The following is a 17,037-nucleotide window of genomic DNA, read 5'->3' on the forward strand; positions in this document are numbered from 1 at the left end:
TTATAATATTATTACATCCAGCTAGAACATATGGCTGGAAACTTAATCCCCAGCGGATGTGTTGAGAGGCAGAGCCTAATGGGAAGTACTCAGGTCATGAGGGCTCTATCTTCAGGAATGGATTGATGGTCTGGAGATTGAGTTCTGTCTCTTAATCCTTCATATATGCCTACTTTATTTTTGCCTTTCACGTGGTACAATGGGCATCTAGACTTTAGACTTCCTAGTATTCGTAAGTATGAGAAATAAATCTCTGTTCTTTATAAATCACCTGGCTCAGGAATTCTAGTATAGTGATACAAAATGGACCTAGATGATATCTTAATCATTTGGAACTTATAACAGAATATCAGAGAGAGCAGCGAATCTAGAAATGTCAGAAAATTATTGTTCACAGTTGTGAATGCTGCAGAATACAGGATTAAGGCACTAGCAGATTGTGTCTAGTAACAGCTCACTCTTTGCTTCAAAAATGATATTTTTGGCTTTGTCCTAACATTTCCTCTGGGTTCTTTAATGGGGGCACTAATCCAGTTTATGAGGTCAAAGCCCACATAGACCTAATCCCTGACCAAAGGTTATACTTAACACCACCACAATGGATACTAGATATTAACATATGAATAAGGGGACAGAAATATTCCAAGTACAGCATATTATTAGTTGCAAGTGCTTTCTATAGCTCATCAATCCTACACTTTGTATACATGTTCTTACATTCCAGTGTCTTTGGAGAGCAGCTTAACATGACTGAATCCCAAGTTGCAAATATATTTGCATGTATTTTCCCAAGATTTTCAGCCTTATCTAGGCAAGGTTTATTTTGTAAATGGCTTTTATCAAACATGATATTTAATAAATACCTCTTTGATTGAGTCACTAATAGTGTTCAGCAAGAATTGGAACACTCTGAGAAATACAGGAAAACCATTATTTTCCCCATTGTGAAGGGAAAAGAAGTTTTTGCCTCACAAGATTATGGAATATAGTCTTGAGAACAATCAAATCAAGAATCTATTCAAGTTCCATACTTGGATGGAAATAGCAAATCCTGTTTTCTTTTGCTGTCATTGGTTGTTTTGATTTTGTTTTCTATTTAAGAAGCTGAGATAATGGAATGCAACAAACAGGAAGCACATCCTACTGACAAAAGAATGTTGCTGTCTATTCCCAGGAAGAGTTGGGAAATGAAATGGCAAGATGATTTTCTTGGATGTGTATTCTGCCAGAAATTGCAGGGACTGTGGAAGTAATGGTTCATTTACAATGAGGAACAGAGGGCAATGGCTACCACAGTGTGTATATTGATTTAAATAAACAGAAAGAATAGCTTTTGTACATGAAGATGAGTCAAAGTCAATTTGTGTGTCAGCTTTCTAATTCAAATGGCTTTGAAGTATGAAACAAGGAAAATGAAGGAGTCTTTTTAGAAAGCTAAGGAATAAAGATGCTTTCACATAGCTTTTAGCCCAAAGTCACTCATTCAACAATTCAATTCAGCAATTAGTTATTGAACAATTGCTGCAACCAAGTACTTTCGTAGTTAAAAGGGGGAAAAGAAGGCTGCCCTGTGGTCTTAAAAATCTGATTTGGAAAACAGGTCAAAAGGTATAGCCAGTGATGGCCTAGGCTCCCAAATCTATGATGAATGTGTTACACAAAGCAAGGGAGAGCGAAAGTTGTTACCAGCTTAGACTGGCTAATCAGCTCACCTTACAACAGGAATATTAGCTTCAGTTTTGTGAGCAGGCCCAGCATACTGTAACAGTCCCGAGAAACAAAAGTGAGGGACAGAAAAGGGCCCCGGAAATGCTAGTAAGAGTAGGGCTGAGCTTGCCATTGATGACATCATGACTGAAAAAGGAAGCTCAAACTGAGGAATGTGAGCTGCCCGTGAAAGGCTGGGAGGTGCAGGAAAGGGTGCTTCTCTTCCCAGCCTGCAGGAAGAATGAAGGCTGAGAACACCTGAGAGCCCAGCACACACTTTTCCCACGAAACTTATAGTAGCTTGCTGTAACATCAGTAAAAAAGAAACATGAGATGCAGCCAGAGATACACCAGTCCTTAGAATGTTAACTGCCTAGAGCCAGGTAGACCAGGCCATCTGTTTCACAGCCCATTAGAATTGAGGGAGAGCCTCATTCTCTTTAGGGTCTTGGGGGTGGTGTGGGGAACCCCACTGTATTTGACCTACAGTAAGGCTACAGGTAAGGGCTACAAAGCCACAAATATTTTCTGAACGTTCTTGGGAGACATCTTAATACTGAGTCCCAAAATTGCAGACATATGCACTAATTCCTTCCAAGAGGAGAAACAAGGAGGCAAGCAGATGTCATCAGAGAGAAACTGGGAGCATTTCCAGATTCCTTGGGGCCGAGGACGGACGGAATGGCCAACACAAATAGGTGAAAATGCCAGTGTGCTACAGGATCAATTTGCATCCTTGCCAAGTGAGGACACCAGGCCTAGCCCACAGCACCCATACTACTCAAGGAAGTTTTCTCCCTCATATACTCAAGCCTCTAAACACTTAGTCCCTGGCTGGTATCACTGTTTTTAAAAGTCGTGGAACTGTTAGGAGGTAGGGCATCACCACAGGAAGTAGATTATTGGGGGTAGGACCTCCGGTTTTATGAAATGACTCCACTGTCTATCTATTCTCTGTTTCTGTTTTGCCAAGGTATGAAAAGGCAAGAGGTCCCAGCTGCCACACAGCTTTTACCACACCTTCCCCTCTGTGATGGAGTAATCACCTCTAACTGTAAGCCAGAGTAAAACCTTCCTTCCTTCCTTCTAACCCTCCTTGTTGGGTATTTTGTCACATCAATGAGAAAACTCACATAGAAGGAGGAGTTCCATAAGAGGAATGGAAAGAAAAGCCATTCCGGCACGGTATTAGGTACTTCTCTGGTGCTGTGACAAAATACCATGACCAAGGCAACTTACAGAAGGAAGACTTTATTAGGGCTTACAGTTTCAGAAAACTAAGAATCCATTTTGAACCCTGTCAGTGGTGGCGCAGGACTTTAATCCCAGCATTTGGGAGGCAGAGGCAGGTGGATCTCTGTGAGTTCGAGGCCAGCCTGGTCTACAAAGTGAGTTCTAGGACAACCAGAGCTACACAGTAAGACCCTGTCTTGGGGGCGGGGCAGGGGTGTGTGTGTGTGTGTGTGTGTGTGTGTGTGTGTGTGTGTGTGTGTGTGTGTGTATGTATGTGTGTGTATGTGTGTGTGTGTGTGTGTGTGTGTATGTATGTGTGTGTATGTGTGTGTGTGTGTGTGTGTGTGTGTGTGTGTGTGTGTGTGGCAAAGGAGAATCCATCATGGCTGGAAGGCGTGGCAACAAGCAGCAGACATCCCAGCAGGAGCAGAAAGTTGAATCACCTCTTCAACCATAAGCACAAACTGAGAGAGGGAACTGGAAATGAAGTGAGGCTATAAACTCTCAAAGCCCATCTCCAGTGATGTACCTCCTCTAGCAAGGCCACACCACTTCCCCAAAACAGCATGGCTGACTGGGGACCAAGTGTTCCAATATGTAAACCTATGGGGGACATTTCTCACTTAAACCACCACAGGCACCCCTACTTTGGCTTCAGCACCCCTATCAGCATAGGCTTTTGCAATATGACACTTACAATTACTGAACTGAGACTATAAGGTGCAACCCGAAGTGGCTACAGAAAATGTGTACCAAAGAGCAGCTAGAAAACTCTTAACAGAGCAGAAAATAACTCCAGGACAGCTTTAAAGGATATAAAAGAAAATTGCTCTATGATTCTATAGCGTAAGTCATTTTGGGTTCCACATACTACCAATAAGGAGGTAATCAGAAGAAAATAAGGTAAAAGGAAGGAAACAAGGCTTTGGTAACTGGCTGAGGAGTCTGGACTTATCCCATTAGAGAGAAAGAAATGAATTCAATCCAAGTCAAATATGTACCAAGTATTGTGTGAGAGAGTGAGAATGTCAAAATGAAAAGAATGATGCGGCAGCAGATAGAGAGTTGGAGTAAACGCACTGTGATGAATGTGATAATGAAGATGTACACTGAGTACTGAGTGGACAGTACGCACAGAAATAGGGTTTCATAAAGGAAAAAACCTGGACTGGGGCTAGACTTCAATTGGTTGAGGTCTCACCTAGCATGGAAAGCCCTGGGCTAAGTCCCCAGTATCGAGTAAATGAGGTGAGGTGGTACATGTCTGTGATCCTAGCACTTAGGAGGCAGAGGCAGAAGGATCACAAGTTCAAGGTCATCCTCAGTTATCTACCAAGTCTGAAGCCAGAAGGGGCTACAGGAGATTTTTGTCTCAAATGATCATAAAATAAATTAGAATGAACTGCAGGATTATAATAGAGAATGAAGGCATACAAATTCAGGAGAGATACCACATCCATCCTTATTTTATAATTATACTATAATTTAGATCTTCAGCTATATGTGTGGATACTGAACTTCTTAATTTTATTTTGAGCCAAGAGTATCTCTAGAAAGTTATGCCAGGAAAGGAGGCAACTGACAATCATCTTAAAATGTCAGACTCTGATATGAATCCAGTGCCTCTGGGCTCCAGGCTGCCTCTCGGTCCCTCTTTGGCAGCAATACCTGTAGTTCCCAAGGACAGACAGACGGCAAGGACATCCAGAAGAAGGAAGCAGCTGGCAACTGATCAACAGCAGGTGAGAGAGACTTATTTTTTAGCTTTTAAAGCCAAACATTCCCAGGCAACACACACACACACACATACTGGCAAGGAAAGCTGTGGGGTCGGGGTGGGGGGAGCAGAGGAGGGAAACCCAGGGAACCCTGCATGCCCTGCATGAGCACAGCTCTGTATTGACATATGAGTCCCTAACTGTGTAATCATCAGCACCGTAATGTGCTAGGCCTATTCTGGGATACACACCCCAGCTGCTGGAAAGGCTAACACACCTGCTACTCACTGGGCATGCTGTTCCCTTTCGATCCTTATGGATGAGGAGTTCTTGAATTCATCCACCGGTGCCCTATCATCTAAGACACTGGAGCCCCCAGTAGGGCTGACTTTGGCATCATTGATTACTGTTTGCTGCCGCTGTATTTTTTTCTCCTCCAAGGAATCTCATGTCAATTAAGAGCTTTTATATCCTTTGTAGAAGGCAGTGGGGTTGGGAACAAGACATGTCAGCTTCATTTATAAAATAGTTTTAAGAAATATAAACTACAATAATATGCAGCTTGTGCTTTTCTTTTAGTATTTCCGGTTAAACACAAACTGGATTGTGATTTAGGAGTTTTACAGGATTTCATTATTGTTGTTTGATTTTTTGTTTATTTGTTTTTCTTGATGGATTTTGGTTGCTATTGTTCTGAGAGAGAGTCTCCTGAGGCCCAAGCTGACCTATGTCAATATGACCAACTCACTATGTAGTCAAGGATAGTCTTGAACTCGTGATCCTCCTGTCTCTGCTTCTGCTGGGATTACAGGTGTGCACCACCACACCTTGCAGTGCATTTTTTACAATTTTCATTAACTTAATGGAGTCCAAACATAACTATCTCACATAATCCTACATTGACAGGTTGGATTTTACTACAGAGCGAAATGTGATCCTCCATGTACTAGTTACTTTTTTGCTGCTATGATAAAATACTGTGACCAAAAAGGAAAAAACAAATAGCTCATTTGGCCTTACAGTTCCAAAGGGCTAGAGCTCTTTCTTGATGGTGGGGAAAGCATGGCATGTCACGAGGCATTCCAGCAGGAGCAGGAAGCTGGATGACCACATTTGAAAAATTACAAGTAAAATCCAAATTAATCTTCTGTTTTTCTACAACTGCCTTTTGACATTCTCTTGTCTGGAAGTCATCTTCAATGTGTGAAAATTCATTTGCCTCCACCATCCCTAAAAATATTGAGTTTGTCACCAAGTCATGTCTCCTGTAGCCCAACCTTCCCCTCTATCAAATCTGCTATTTCCTCCCTTGGGGCTCCTTTGTCTTTGACCTGAAGTGTTTCTTCTCCTGCTTCCACTTCCTAGGTGCTGAGATCACAGGCATGCCCCATGTGTCCGATTTCAGGTGATGCTGGGAATTAAACCTAGGGCTTCATGTATGCTAGGGAAACACTCTATTGACTGAGTTATATATCCTCAGTCCAAACTTGGGAGTGTGTTTTGTTAGAACTCAGACCTGACCCCACCCAACCCCTGTAGCCTCTCTCCCTTCCCAGCTGCTTTGAAAAGCTGACCTTCCACATCTAGTTCCTGAAGCCTTTCCCCCTTCTCAGCTGTCACAAAGACCCAAGTCCCCAATCCCAGCTACTGCCAGAATGAGAAGCAGCCTGATTTTGGTAACACAGAGCAAGTCACATATTATGTAAGCCTGCTTTCTCCTGATGTGGGACCTGAAGATGACAGGTGTGTGTGTGTGTGTGTGTGTGTGTGTGTGTGTGTGTGTGTTAACAGTATGCCAAAGATAAGAGAAATCAGTTCTACAAATGTCTTTCAGGAGAATGATTGTCAGTGAAGAAAAGATATCTTGCCAGCCATGGTGGCACACCCTTTAATCTCAGCACTCAGGAGACAGAGGCAGGCAGATCTCTATGAATAGGAAGCCAGCCTGGTCTAACTTAGCAAGTCCCAGGCTAGCCAGGGTGACATGGTAAGACCCTGTCTAAAAACAAAGACTGAGAAAGAGAGATGTCCTATATAACCTGTACCTATACTAATGGGGCAGGGATAGTGAGGCAATATGTGTTTATTTCTAATTAGTCTAGCTGGGGATGTTCTATTAAAATGTGGCCTTTCTTGTTCTAATAAAAATTATCTTTTTTATATAAATTATTCCATAAAACATAAAGTCTTGCGCCACCACTGGCAGGGCTCATAATGGATTCTTAGCTTTCTGAAACTGTAAGCCCTAATAAAGTCTTAACATTGTTACCATTTCTTGTTAACTACAAAAGCCTCTTTCCTTTAATAATGTAAATGTTTAAATAAATATTATCAGTATATTCAGTGAACGTAAGACATGATTTATATCCATCATAAAATCTGTATGGGAATAGACCTGTGCAGTCCCACACCTAGTATGTTATATGTACTCATTAAATCATATCCATAAGCACAAGAGGATGGTCAAACAAGTTTGCATGAAAATCTGGAAGAAGCCAGAATGACTGTTGAGCTTCTAGCATGGGAACAGTGTACCCTGGGTAGGATATGGCATTCTGGGTTGTCTGGTGCCACTCCTCATTTTGTCTGCGTTAATTGTGATGGCTGAGAGTGGTACAAAACAAGTTTTGCTCATAGATACATGACTACAACTAAAGCGGGCGGGCACCTAGAAGAAGCTGCTTTTGCTAAAAAGGCAATGGCGCACCTCACGGGCCCATAAGGTAATAAAAGCCAGATGGGAAGCCAGCCCTCTGCTTTCATTTGGGGTCTGTCTCCTTTACTTTACTTTACTTTGTGTGCTGCAGACATGATAAGACTCAAAGATGGTCTTCTGTCTAACCCATCTCATCAAAAATAAGTCCTGGTCATAAACCTGTAGCACCCTAGATGCCAAGAACAAGGAGGACCTGGCAGGAAGGACCACACTCCCACACGAGGGCAATTGTCTATGACAGGAGGCTGCACCCCGGAGCAGGACTTGATTATCTCAGAAGAATCGGATCAATCCCCTCCAGCTATGGCTAGGATAATGTCTTAGATCACTCGGCTGAACCAGAGCTAATATAATGATTAACCAGGCCACACTTTGACCAGGGCTGCTTAATTATACAGACCTCTTGTTCCTTGCCTCAGACCTTCCTCTCTTTAAACCTAAAGCTCTTGTCAGTCCCCTGAAGCCGACTTGAGAGTCACTGAACCCCTTTATTTGTTTGTCCCCACTGCAGCCACATTGAATAAAACTCCACTCTGCTTTTCACCATTTCTCATCCCTTTAATTGGCATATTGAGATGATTGCCTGAGCCTCCCTTGTCAGAAATGCAGGAAACTGGGGCTTTTACATTAAAACACTGGTTACAAAATCTGCCGGGTAGCATTTCAATTGATCCTTCAACCATACCTCTGGGGGACAGGGCCGTCACCAGTTTATGACCACTTGTAAATTCACCTCAATAATCTTTACTCTACAGAAGTCAATGCTTCATTAACTCTACTTGAACTGCCTGTAGTATGGTTTGATTAATGAGTTTCATCAAATATTTTATGAGCTCATTTTAGATTTGCATGAGATGCATGGATTTACCCTTTGTTTTAAAGCTATCTTTTGGGCCTGGGAATACAGTTCAGGCAGCAGAGTGCTTGCCTAGGATGCAGAAAGCTGTAGGTTCAATCCCAAACACCATGCAATGAATGTGATGTAGAACCCTTGTAATCCCAGCATATTAGAGGTGGAGGCAGGAGGATCAGGGGTTCAAGGTCATCCTAAGCTCTAGAGTGAGTTCAAAACTGGCCTAGGGCAGGGGAACAGGGAAGCGAAGAACAGAAACTTTAACTTTTACTCTAGAAGCTGTGGATATTCAAGAGATACACAGACAGATGATACCTAAAGTGGAATTCACCTAGATCTTTCTGGTAGCTCACCAAATTGCCAAATCCCGCAGCATTTCTAGAAAGGAAGAGTAGGCTATGCAGTTAAAGCAAGTATTCAAATGTTCTTGAAAATCAGAGGTGTCAGTGTAAACAAATAAACTGCTGCTGTGTTCATAGAGCAGTCTCTTGGGAGTGGGGTAAGGCTTCACATGTGGGCTGACTGTCTCAGAGCAACACACAGTCAGGATACACACACACACACACACACACACACACACACACACACACGGGGGTGGGAGAGAGAGAGAGAGAGAGAGAGAGAGAGAGAGAGAGAGAGAGAGAGAGAGAGAGAGAGAGAGAGAGAGAGAATCCACACTACAAACCTGTGGATGAGATCCTGCAACATATGTTAGTAGCGAGCTTCCTTCTTTCTGTGAAATTCTATCTCAGTTCTAACTTTAAGGTGGAAAAAAAAATCTTAATGCTCTGAAAATGTTCTAAGTTTATTTAGTGAAAGGCCAAGGATGAAAAGGAGAAAGAATAAAGATGCTATTTAAAACCAGTGCAGAGGCATGTTGCAAAGAATTCTCTAAGCCAAGAGGCATGTGAAGGCCACAGAAATTGCCAACAAACACTAAAATATTAGGCAGTTCTAAAGGCTCATTTTAGTTATTCATTTATTCAAGTTTTCTCAAAGCTATCCATAAATTCCAAGTCCTTCTGCCTCCACCTCTCCAGTACAGGGATTATAGGCGTATGCTACCATGCCTGGTATGCTGTGCCAGTAAAGGAACTCGGGGCCCCATGCATGATAGGCAAGCACTCTTCCAACTGAGGTCCAGTTCCATCCCTAGAGGCTAATTTTTAAAGAGCATGTATTTATCATGGGATCATAGCACCCAAAATCCCAGCAAGGGTAACCTAGTTGTATGCTGACTGTGGTGTGAGCACCTTCATTATTGTATTGGTTTCTTTATGACTGGTTTTATGTATGTGACTAATTCATGTTCTATAAATAAGTGGTCTCTTTGCCAATCTTCAGATACATCATTAACTGATTTGATCATAATGCTCTCTTTTGGAAAGCAAGAACACAGTGAAGAGAGTCATGGTAATGTCCAGCCAGGGCCAGGCATGCAATAGAGAAACAGAAGATGCAAGTACCAAGTCAGAGCCCTGTGGGGATGTGAGACTTAGAGACAGCTCCATTGTGGTGGGCACATCAGAGATCAAGCACACAGTGGTAAGAAATTTAGAGCTGTTTTCCAGGGACTGTTCTGCTTGCCTGCCTGCTTGCTTGCCTGCCTGTCCACCTGCTTGCTTACCTGCTTGCCCGCCTGCCTGCCTGCCTGCCTACCTGCCTGTCCACCAGCTTGCCAACCTATGTAAAAACTGACTCCATAACTTAGCAGAGATGAGCATAAAAGGCAAAATCATGTAGTCCATACTTCAGAGATGCTGGAATCAGAATTCTGTCTGTGTAAAACGGGACTCCATTGTTCACTGTGCATTTTAGATATTTCCTAAAATGATTAGATATAACCTTAAATAAAATCAACCTAATAAGGTACATTGGGGCTGCAGAGATGGCTCAGTTGGTAGGAGTGCTTACTATGCAAGTATGAGGACCTGAGTTCAAAGCCTTATCACCTATATAAAATCGGGGCACGGCCACACATGTCTGTAATCCCAGCATTGGGTAGGTAAAGACAGATAGATCCTGGTAACATGCCAGCTAGCTAGCCTTGTCAATTTGATGAACTTCAGATTCAGTGAGAGATCCTGTCTCAAAGCAACAAGGCAGACAGCAGTAGAGAATGATACCCAATGTCTTCCTCATGCACACACAGGTACACAAATATGCACACCATTCCTAAATAAGCATTTGTGGTTTGTATAACCAACTTGTGGTCCTATAGTGTAGGACAAAATGATAAAGAATAATAGCACAAAACTATCTGACATTGCAGCAAGATCCCAGGATAATATTAGAAAGCATTTATTTATTTTTATGTGTGTACTGGCTGGCTTTGTCTGACAATTTGATGCAAGCTAGAGTCATCACAGAGAAAGGAGCCTCAGTTGAAATGCCCCCATGAGATCCATCTGTAAAGCACTTTCTCAATTAGTGATCAATGAGCAAGGACCCAGGCCATGGTGGGTGGTGTCATCCCTAGGTTAGTGGCCCTGGGTTCTATGATAAAACAGACTGAGCAAGTCATGGGAAGCAAGCCAGTAAGCAGCTCCCCTCTATGGCCTCTGCATCAGCTCCTGCCTCCAGGATCCTGCCATTGGAAGTTCTGTCCTGACTTCCTGTGATGAACTATATGGAAGTGTAAGCCAAATAAATCCTTTCCTCCCCAACTTGCATTTTGGTCATGGCATTTCATTGCAACAATAGAAATCCTAACTAAGACAATGTGTATGGGTATTTTCCTGCATGTATGTCTGTGTACCATATGTATAACTAGTGTTCAAAGAGGCCAGAAGAGGGCATTGGATCTACTGAAACTGCCACTAGAGGTGGTCATGAGCTGCCATGTGGGTACTGTGAATCAAACCTGGGTCCTCTACAAGAGCATTCGGTGCTCTTAACCTCTGAGCCATCACTCCAGCCTCTAGAAAGTAATTTTATTACTTTACAGAGATGAAGTCTGCTGGCCTTCACAGAGGACCACAACACTAAACCTTTTCATATTTTTTTAAAAAGTGGGGTGCAACAATTGGCTTAACAATTAAGAGCACTTGCAGAGGCCACAGGTTCAGTTCTCAGATTACACATTATGGCTCACAACCATCTATAACTCCTCTTCCAGGGGCTATGAGACATTCTTCTTCCACAGACAACAGACATGCACATGGTATACATACATATGTGATGTATGCAAAACACTCATGCAATAAAATAAAATCAGTAAATCTTTTTTTTTTAATTAAACTTTTTTCTCTCTAACCTCTACTTAAAATTTCCCTGTCCTTAGTAGCTTTGTTTCTATTATGCTTTCAGCATGGGAAAAAAGGAAAACACTTCAGTCATGGTGATTCTTTAGCGGGTGCTAACTTAACTGTACTTGAAGGGACGTAGTAAAAAAAAAAAAAACTGCCAACATGACCCCTCCATGATAAGGTTGAGGCTTTTATTTTAGATAAGAGAAAGCAGAGAGAGAAAGAAGCAAACTGGATATGGCCAAGGCTATCTGAAACAGAAAGGAGAAAAAGCAAGAGCTAGGAAATAGAGAAAAGATAATGAGAAAAAGTAAGAGGATAAGAGAGCGAGGAAGAGAGAGTAAGTGTAGGAATAGTAGAGAATAGTGGGTTATGGCGAGTGTGAGTAGCTGGGGCAAAGGAAAGGCCAGGAGACTGGCCTGGGAGCCATGGGGTGTATACAAGCACTTGTGAATAGGGACTGAGGGAGCCTGGAGGCCAGCATGGGCTTTGATCTGCAGCCACAGGTATTTGTCAATAGAACCATATGTCCCTTCTGCCAGAGGTAAGGGAAATGACTCCTTTTGGCAGATGGGAACCAGTTTCACAAGCTCGGAGGAATGCCGGCTTTTATCTAACCACCAGAAATCCTCCTACAGTCCAGTTTTAGATCATTTCTGGATATTTGGACAGCCTGAGAACTAACAATAACAACTGGTGTGCACCTTCATAGCTCATGATTCTCTTACCAGTTCAACATATTGTACATACTAGATTTACAGTCACAGAGAAAAAAATACTTACCTTTTTCAGTTGCAGCTCCTATATTCAGCTTTAAGTAGTTTGCACAATTCAATCCTTGAAGTATGTTTGTAATAATAATAATAATAATAATAATAATAATAATAATGTCATTTTTAAATTTCTGGGTGCTCAAGAAATGGCTCAGTGGTTAAGAGCTTGCTGCATAATCATAAGTTCAAATCCCAGCACCCTCATATCAAGCCACTTTCCCTGCAAACATCTATTAACTCCAGCTCTGAAGGATCCAATACCCTCTTCTGGTCTCTGTACATGTACAGATACATGTACCTGCATACACATATGCACATATACATAAACACAAATAAGAAATTCTTCTTTTCAAATCTGTTACACATTTGTATGTGATAAATGCTGTTTTGTCATGATTTTCCTAAAAAAGAGGTTTAGCAATTAACTAATGAAGTCAATTCTCTTTAATTACAAAATAGATAGGTTAATCAAATTAAAGTCAACAACTTTGTTTTGTAATTAGAGAGAATTGCTTTATTAGAGAAATGCTGAAAAGTTTGTGTTTTAACACTGACTGTGGATTGGAGTAAGTCACACCTATGTTGAAAGGTTCTACAGACTAATAAAGTAGGACTTCCTGATTGTAGAGTGTTAGAATGTTTTTGATTGACAGACAAGTTTATCTTGAGCTATTTCTCCTAAGAATCATTTAGTCTGCACCTCTATGTCTTATCTAACAAACCCCTTCCAACTATCAGGTGAAACCTTTTCAATGTATTACCTTAGCAGATCATTGACCCAAAAGATTATGTCATCAGATAGCATGTGAATACTCGAGTATGCATGTGCACATGCGGGCATACACCCATCCCCCCCACCCCCCCCCACACACCACATGCCCTTGTTCATGTAGGTCAAGGCCAGCTACAGACTTTTCAAAGTTCCATTTGTGATCATAAGTGCTGAGCTGAAATGGCTGGCTATCACCACTGACTGACCATTCTAGACAAATACCTATTAACACCACCAAAGTGCCCAGCAAGCAACTCCTTGGGTGTCCATCTGGAGAACTGGCTAGTGATGAGCAAAGCCATTTCCTTCTCACCCTGCTCTGCATAATTGGTTCTTTCTAGCCTTGGTAATGTGAACAAAGGTTCCTAGAAAGGAGCCAAGCCTGCACTGAATAGTCTCCCAAGGCCAATTGACTGATTAGAATGTCAGGGATTGTGGCGAGGTTGAAGTGCGGCAGCTCTAGGCCTGAGTTATTTCAAGCTATCTTTAGTCCCACAAAAGCCATTCATCGCCCACCTCTGTGTCTGACCTAACATCCTTATGACTATCACATGAAATCTTTTGGGATCCATCAACTTAAGAGACTCTTAGCCTCCACCAACCCCAAATCTAAGAATGTCATCAGATAGCATCTGAGGCCCATCGCAGAGATTTCCCTGCTTCCCTGGAACTTAACCACCTGGTGCTTCCACCAACATATTGGAAATGTATGTTGATTTCTGACTTTCTTTGTTCTCTTACTATAAAAACTCCATAAAACTGCTACCATGTCAAACATGAAATTTGGGGTAATCTAAATCTCTGTTCCCAGACCATACTCATGCATGTTTGGCTCAAGAATGAATTCTTACTTCCTTTGAGGTAAGAGCTGTGTTTTTTAGGTGCTCACTAACTTCTTCAAGAAGGGCCTTTCCATCTGCCCAACCTCTGCGATGCTTGCAAATCTTATGGTCTGCCTAGTTTCAGCCACTAACTTCCCTCCTCCACTGCAGCTGCCCTCAGCCCTTACCATATTAAGCCTCTGAAGACAGGGTTCCTTACCTCCTTAGCTCAACTTGGCTTGCTTTTTTATTCCACAGCGGTGATCTGGGCCAGTGTACGTTCATGAACCTTAAACTTCTCTGCCCCCTTGTCAGAAAATCCCACGCCTGATATGGGACATAGTTAATGAGATTTGTCATCAAATTAGAATTCTAACTCTAGGTCAACTTGCAGGGTTAAAAGAGATTCGCTTTACCCTCTCCCCACTATTTTTTCATCTTTTCTGAATCAAATATATTTGCAGTGAAATTTGCATAGAATTTCTTGAAGGGAGCAGGATACTATCCAAGGATAAAGCAGCTGTAGGTGGTTGAGGACAGGAGGCAGTTATTTCAGCCTGGATGAAGATGCTACAAATTGTGGGCATCTCAGGCAATACCCAGATGAGCTTCAGGGGTTTTGTTTGGACTGCTTCTCTCTCTCTCTGATGGTGAATCACTAGAACTCAGAGCCAACTTTCAGTGCTCTTTCATTATGCAATCTAACTACTCTAGTTGGGATGAAGATATTCTACAGAGACACCTGTGCTCCACCCTTTGGCTCTCAAATGATGGACCCCGAGAAATTGACATTTCCCAAAGAATTTCATGCTGGGAAGAGGAGAAAGCAGGGAGCCTGATACCAACCGGGGTCTCAAGAGGAATGCCTCTCCTAGAAAGACATTAGGCACACTGATACCAGTTTGCGAGACCACCTTGTCAAAGAGAGTACAGGCCACACAATGATAGATCAGAGATGGATGGAACCACACCTAGACTAGGAAGACTTAGTTATACAAACTTCCTGTCCTCTATTTAAACCCAAGCCTCTTGTCAGGACCCCAAAGATGGACTTGGGGGTGTACTCACTGGACTTCTTGTGTTCCTCTTCACAATGTGGCCGTACTGAATAAGTCTCTTCTCTCTTAGCTTTTCACTATTCCTTGTCTCTTTTATAGACTTGTTTAGAATGGGTAGAGAAGCCTATCTTGTCAGGACTCACAGGACTCAGGCTCTGACTCTAACCACTCTAGAAACAGCCCTACTTGATCAGGAGTCTTCTCTATGAACTACAAATTGTAACCACAGCCAAATCCCCTGGAGGACTTTTCAAACCCCTAAGCCCTTCTGATTTTGGTGGTAGCTCATGGGCGCATTTCTAACAAGTTACTAGGTAAGCCAGGTGTTGCCGAAGATTGAGCTGAAAAGATCTGCTCATTATCTAGCCATATCTGGCCAGGGCAAGCCAATCCCACAAGGAGATATTTGAGGAGACATATATAAGACATATATAAGGGGATGAGTGATGGCTGAAAATGGATCCCCGGGGAGACCTTTGTCCTTCCTAGCATCTTGGAGAAAGGTAAATAATAGAGCTTACTATTTCCAGTCTCAAGCATCTACTTGCTGAGAAGGGAGGGGATGACAGGCATTGCCTGGCAGCTGCCGGGTTGCACCATCTTTCAAGATTGTGATTGAGCTCTGGGGAAGACACAATTGATTTTGCTCCCCTGAGATGCCAACTGCAGCATTGGAGATAAACTGAAGGAAGAGGTTACTCTGATACCCCTGATGTCCCGAGACAACTCTGGAGATTCCACTCTCCTCATTTTGCCATGTCAAGAAAGAAATGAAAGTGCTGGTTTTGCCTGAGACTGACTTTGTAACCCTGTGCTAAACACCAAGGAACTGCACACTGTTAAAGTGGATGGATTTTATGCTCTTCAACTTACACTTCAGGTTTTGTTTCTCTTCTTTCTATTTCCCGGCAACAGGGTCCTCCTGTCTCTGTCTCCTGAAAACCAGGATTTAAGGCATGTGCCTGAACATTTTTAAAGCATGAAAACTGTCTGCAGTAGCTAAAAGAGGGAAATAAAATCAAGGCTGGAGAGATGTCTTGGTTGTTAAAAGTACTTGTTGCTCTTGCAGAAGACCCAGGTTCTGTTCCCAGCACCCACATGGCTGCTCACAACCATCTGTAACTCCAATTCCAAGGTATCCAATGCCTTCTTCTGGCTTCCACCAGCACCAGGCACACACATGATACACAGACATACATGCAGGTAAAACACTCATGCTCGATAGTTTTATGTTAACTTGACACGAGCTAGACTCCTCAGTTAGGAGGGAGCCTCCATTGAGAAAATAGCTCCATAAGTAGGCAGCCAAGCATCAGACAGAGCTCTGGGAATCCAGTCAAAGGGAGGGAAGAGGAATTATATGAGCAAGGGGGGTGGTCAAGATCATGATGGGGAAATCTACAGAGACAACTGAACCAAGCTCATGGGAACTCATGAACTTTGGACTGACAGCTGTGGAACCTGCATGGGACTGGACTAGGCCCTCTGCCTAAGCGAGAAAGTTGTGTAGCTTGGTCTGTTTGAGGGGCCCCTGGCAGTGGGATCAGGATCTATCCCTGGTGCATGAGCTGGCTTTTTGGAGCCCATTACCTGTGTTGGGACACCTTGCTCAGCCTTGATGCAGTGGGGAGGGACTTGGTCCTGCCTCAACTGAATGTACCAGGCTTTGCTGACTCCCCATAGGAGCCCTTACCCTTTTGGAGGAGGGGACGATGGGGGGGGGGAGAGTGAGAGGGGGAGCGAGAGGAGAGGAGGGATGAGAAGGGGATCTGTGGTTGGTATGTAAAATGAATTTAAATTTTTTTTAATTAAAAAAAAGACAAAAGAAGATTGGCTGTAGGCAAGCCTGTAGGGCATTTTCTTAATCAGTGATCAATGGGGGAGGGCCCAGTCCATTGTGGATGGGAACATACCTGGGCTGGTAATCCTAAAATAAAAAAGCAAGCTGAGCAAACCATGGGGAGTAAGCCAGTAAGCAGCACCCCTCCATGACCTCTGTATCAGCTCCTGTCTCCAGGCTCATGCTGTGTTTCAGTTATTTTCCTGACTTCCTTCAATGATGGAGTATGATTTGGAAGTGTAAACCAAGTAAACTCCTCTCCAACTTGCTTTTGGTTATGGTGTTTCATCACAGCAAT

This window comes from Peromyscus maniculatus, chromosome X (genome assembly GCF_049852395.1).
Source record: "Peromyscus maniculatus bairdii isolate BWxNUB_F1_BW_parent chromosome X, HU_Pman_BW_mat_3.1, whole genome shotgun sequence".
Lineage (NCBI taxonomy): Eukaryota > Metazoa > Chordata > Mammalia > Rodentia > Cricetidae > Peromyscus > Peromyscus maniculatus.